This window comes from Mus pahari, chromosome 9 (assembly GCF_900095145.1).
Source record: "Mus pahari chromosome 9, PAHARI_EIJ_v1.1, whole genome shotgun sequence".
In the NCBI taxonomy this organism is placed as follows: Eukaryota; Metazoa; Chordata; class Mammalia; order Rodentia; family Muridae; genus Mus; species Mus pahari.
In genome coordinates, this window is record NC_034598.1 from 35,310,541 (window position 1) to 35,315,853 (window position 5,313).

At 50.3% G+C, this 5,313-nt stretch overlaps 1 protein-coding gene across 2 annotated transcripts in view; it reads left to right on the forward strand.

Annotated features, from left to right (window-relative positions):
• Window positions 1-784: 784 nt before the first annotated feature.
• The window catches only part of Slc16a9 (solute carrier family 16 member 9), a 46,801-nt gene continuing 42,272 nt past the window's right edge, over window positions 785-5,313 (forward strand). For both annotated transcript variants that reach the window (XM_029542392.1, XM_029542391.1), the window contains exon 1: window positions 785-958. The gene's annotated coding sequence lies outside the window, so the exon portion shown is untranslated. The remainder of the gene's footprint in view (window positions 959-5,313) is intronic.

A 5,313-nucleotide genomic window follows, 5' to 3' on the forward strand; every position in this document is an offset into this window, starting at 1 on the left:
AAGGAATATGGGTCTCCTCCATCTCAGACCCACAGGAGATCCAACCAGCCACAGCCTATATCCTCATCCGTAAGTAGAGACAAGGTGTAGAGAGCTGTGAGCAATCGCCATTACAGGATGGTGTTGGCCTCTGTTCTCTACAACAAGGATGCTTAACCATAGGAGATGACTCTGAGAACAAACGAGATGTCAGCAAAGGAGATGTTAGAATTCTGAGGAATCAACGGACTTTCAGAGAATGGTATTTATTTCCTGTCCTTCATCCTTTAATCTTCAAATCATTTGTGTGGAGAGTATAAAAGATTGAAATGTAAATCTGGAGAAAGGAGTAAAATGTCATGTAAGGAATCTTCAAAGTTATTTGCAACAATTAAAAACTATTTTAAGGCCCGGAGAGGATGGCTCAGCAGTTAAGAGCATTGATTCCTCTTCCAGAGAACTGAGTTCAACTCCTAGCACCCAAGTGTCAGTAACTCTGGTTCCTGGGGATCCTATGCCCTCTTCTGGTCTCCTCAGGCACAAGGCACGCATGTGGTGTACCGACATGCATGCAGGCAAAATACTCATGCCCATAAAATAAAAATACATAAACCTAAAAAAATTTGACTTTAAACAAATACTGTGTATGCCTAAGAGAAAATGTCTTACCCACTTCCATTATTTTCTGCCGTTAATTGGTGTGTGAGAAGGAAGTAGAATTCATTTAATGATTGACAGATCTCTCAGGAAACTGAACAAATCCCTTAACTGTGTTTTCTTTAGTTATTGTCGTTTCAAAGTGCAGGGTCTTTGCAATTACGCTGTCATTTATAAACAGGGGATAAACGTGTCTAAAGAAACCTGCTCTAAGAAAAAAAGAAAGAAAGAAAGAAAGAAAGAAAGAAAGAAAGAAAGAAAGAAAGAAAGAAAGAAACCTGCCCTTTCTTCATAAGTCAGGAAGAAGAGCTGTGTCAGCAAGGTGAGTAGTGGACCAGGGAGTTGGTCTTCCTGCTAAGACTCCTGTGCCAGCCCAATATATCCTCCCACGCATCTTCTGAGGGCGCATCCTCTGATGCGTCCTCCCAACCCTCTGATGCCTTTCCTTTTGGTTTCTGCTGCTTCCCTGAGATGAGAACCAAGCTGGAGCCTCCACCTTACTCTCTCAATGACTGGTGCAGCACATAGTCAGAACCGAGGCCCCTGAAAATATTTACAAAGCCCTTCCTAAAAAAAAAAAAAAAAAAATGTGATGATGGTAGCAATATTAGGCAAAGAGCAAACCCATCAGTTTGGGGCATCGCCTATATGCCCTCAGGAGCACGCCTCTAAAAACTTTGCTTCAAATTATTTTCTTGCCAGGGCAGGCTCATTTAAATCCAGCTTCATTACCATCCTGCCATGTTCTCTCCCTCTGGCAGGTTAAAAGTATATTGACCTCTGGGCCAAGAGCCCCAGCTGAGTCTACAGTCCCCAGCTCTTCATGTCCCCTGAAAACACTGGGGACACAAGGAGGAGGAGATGGGTTTAGTTTCCTTTCCTCCAGTCTCTCTGCGCTTCCAGACCCAGTGTGGTGGGGGAAGGACTCCTCGGGCTGTCCTGGGTCAAATTCTATTTGTAGATACAGGGCAGGGCTGGTCTAGATTGCTGGATTCTCTTGCTTGTTCCACCACAGAGTGGCTAAACAGAGGACCTCAAGGGGTGGGGGTGGGGGACAACTGGGAATGGCCTCCAAGGGCTAGAGCAGCCTTGTGGTCACCTCACTCATTGAACAAGCCAGGCCTTGCCATTGCTTGAGTCTAGCCCCCAGGGTTCTGTTTCTCAGTAAAGCAGGAACCTTGCCCTTGCGTAAGGACACTCCTTCGTTCTGTATGGACCAGCATGAACTGGCCTGAGTAGACAGGCCCCTCCCACTTACTGTTATAAGAGACACAAGGTGCAGAAAGGAACAGCCTGTGCTGATTTCACACAGCTGAGGATGCAAATAGGCAGGGTTTCCCAAACAATTTCACAGACAGTAACTGGTTTGATCCTCACGTGAGGGCATGGGCGCATACTCTGACGCTGGGATCTATGCAGATCAAGGAAAGCTTTCCAAAGTACCTGTTCCTGAAGCATGGAGGGGGAAATGAGATAGGTTTTCAGGCAGCTGTAGATACCGAGAGTGAACACAAGCCATACATTCCAAATGAGACCACCATCGGGAGTGACTACGGAGCCCCTTTCTTCTTCACAAGCACATTTTTAGGATGTTGACAGCTTTCTTTTTCCTTTCTTTTTCCTCCCATAAGGTTTTTGATTGTTTGTTTGTTTGTTTGTTTGTTTGGATACTACCTGCCTTCCATGGGCACTGTTTTGTTATTGTTTTTAATTGGTAGTGTTTCTTTTCAGATGAGGTCTTCGTAGCCCAGGCTAGACTAGAATTCATTATGTAGCCCAGGGTGGACCTGAACTCCCAGAGATCTGCCTCTTCAATTGGGTATGGGTGTGAGTCACCACAGGGGGCTACTGTTACTATTAGGTATTTATCTGATTTTTCTTCCACTTCATATGTGTGTGTGTGTGTGTGTGTTTCTCAGCAACAGTCCACCTTGGTTTTGAAGACAGGGTCTCTAAGTGAGACCTGGGGCCTTCTACTAAGGGTCACCTCTGCCTCTTTGGTGCTGTGGTTATGACAGCAGCTGGAGTCATGCTTAGTTATACCTGGGTGCTGGGGATGGCAAGGAAGCTCTCTCCGGGGACAAGAATAATATGTTTGAGGGGACTTCTCCATTACCTGAATAGAAAGGGGTGTGGGAGAGAAGCGCTAAAGCCACTTCTCAGGGTGGTGGGTATGGCCAGATTCTGTACCTTTTCTGAATCCTCAACCCTCCCACACTCCACGATGCAGGCGAGATTCTGAGAATCTCATAGATAAGGAAATAAGCTGAAAGGGGCTAGGCGGCTTCACTCTAACTTTGCAGGAGGTAGCCCTTGCCTCCTAAGTTAGAACGCAGGCTTTGCGTGGTATGAAGGGAATTCTCAAGCTGTTAGATAGACATAGTTCTCTTCAAGAATTCAACAGACAGAATGTGAATGGGGCAGAGGGTGAGCACACGCCACATTGCAGACATGTCCCTGGAGCGAACGGTGTCCGCATATTCGTTAGCCCCTGGAACCCTAAAGTTTTCTGCAGTGGGCTTCGGTGACAGCGCAGAGAGCCATGCATGGTAGGTAGCTCTGGCGCGGGGCGCGGGTTGCTTTGCACCACAAGCTAGTGTTAACCTGGTTCTACTTCAGGACACCTGACCGTCTTCATACAACTTCTCCCTCCCTCTTCGACCTCCTGGACACCCTCCTTTTCTGTGGAGTTGTCCCAAAGGAAAGCCCTTGGCATCTTATACTCCCCACTGCCAAAGAGCACCAACTTCACAAAGTTCTAGGGCGCTTTCCTCTGGGATCGCTGCCCACGAGTACAGCTCTGGCCAGGAGGCTCCCAGCGACCCCGGGAAGCCAGGGAGAGCAGGCGACCCTTGTATTCATTTCCACACGGGCTCCTCGCAAATGCACACGGTGCTTGGCGGGTGGCATGCGGGGGAGCTTCGGGGGACCAAGGGGACTCGGGTCCGGCCCTCTCCCCACTCCTAGCGGGGCCTTAAGCTACCGGTGTAGATGCAGCGCCCCTACCGCCGGCTTTTCCACCGCCTCCATCTCCTCCTCCTCCGCCTCCTCTTCCTTCCCCCAGCGGGCGTGCAGTCTCAGCCGGTTCAGACTGGCCAGGGTGCCCCTGCAGAGGAGATCTGAGAGTGGGACCACCCCGGGAGTGACTTCCCGGGGTGGGCGGTGGGGGTGGGGAAGGTGGAGCCGGCCGGCCGGGCAGCACTCCATGTGTCCCGAGGGCAGAGGGCGGCGGCTGTATATTGCGCGCAGCGGGACCGCTCGCCCAGCGCAGGGCCCGGATCAGCAGCTGCGGCCCGAGCTGCGCCCGCGGCCCCAGCCGAGCCTGGGACTCAGGTAAAAACCCCAGGAACTGGGAAGGTCCCGGCGGGAGCTGTCCCCTCACCCTGCAAACTGCACCGAAAGGAGGCGGCGCTGTCACCTGCGGGCACACAGCTACCGGCCGGCTTCTGGTCTGGGTGTCTGCCCGGGCTGAAAGCACCCTGAGAGCGCCGCGGAGCGCTCTGCACCCCCTTCTAGAAAGAGTGGTTGCCTTTGCAAAAATACTCGCAGGGTTGCGTTTTGCAGGGAAAATGGGGGAGATGAGATCTCGGAAGTAGGCGGGTGCCACCGGATGAGTCTCCCGGGATACCTTCTGCGGGTGCTGGTTGCAGATCAGAAAGAGGCGTGTGACCCAAGTGGGTCCTCACTTTCCAGAAGGCCGCTCCCGAGGAGGTGGGCTCAGGTGCTGGGGAGAATCCAGGCTGAGGCGCATAGGTTTGGTAAACTGAAAGGACAGCAGCTCACCGCGCGGGCAGGTCCTGCCGGTTCCGGGCAGGGCAGCACCGGAGCTGCGCTCCAGGGTGTAGGAGCCCAACGGCCAGGCGGCTCCTCCGCCACCTGAACAAAACTTAGAAGGATTTTGGTGCGCATGCCTCAGCTCTGGTTCGCCTAGGGAACCCTACTTTGGTTTTAGCCATGCACAGAGGCTTTAGGGAAAACAGCAAGCCATGGAACTTGACCATCCATCAGGTCGGGATTTTACTTTGTTCTTGGAATGTCAGGTCTATGCAGCACAAACGATCCGGCAAGTTTAGGCAGCGTTTACACTACAGATATTATTTACATACTACTTATGTTGATATCTTATTAGCCTCATTGGGCCCATCTGATGGGCTACAGCTCAGTGGTAATATTTAGACATTTTGAATTGCCCAGATTGTCATGGTCCCCTAGAGCAGAGCAGAGGCCACTTAGATACTCTTAGGCAACAGAGTGAGCTAGGGTGGAGAAAGGAAGGGCGTGCCGATGGGTTACAGCCTCAGTTAAACACTTTGTGAGCGCAGAGAGTGGTGTCGGTGCCCATAACCTCCCTCGACTAGCAAATAGAAATTAGACAATAGAATCTTTTCACCTGCCAACTGGCAATAACTTGTATATTCAGCACCACCGACGTCCGAACCTGTTTCCCATCCTTCTGTGTTTGGATAAGTGGAGAGATGGGGATCCTACTCATCTCTAATGAAGTTTCTATAGAAAGGGCCAGGGGCCTGGTAAGATGGCAAAGAGTGACATTATGAACTCTGGACTGGATTTTTTTATTTTAGTATTTTCTTCTTCTTCTTCTTCTTCTTCTTCTTCTTCTTCTTCTTCTTCTTCTTCTTCTTCTTCTTCTTCTTCTTCTTCTTCTTCTTCTTCTTC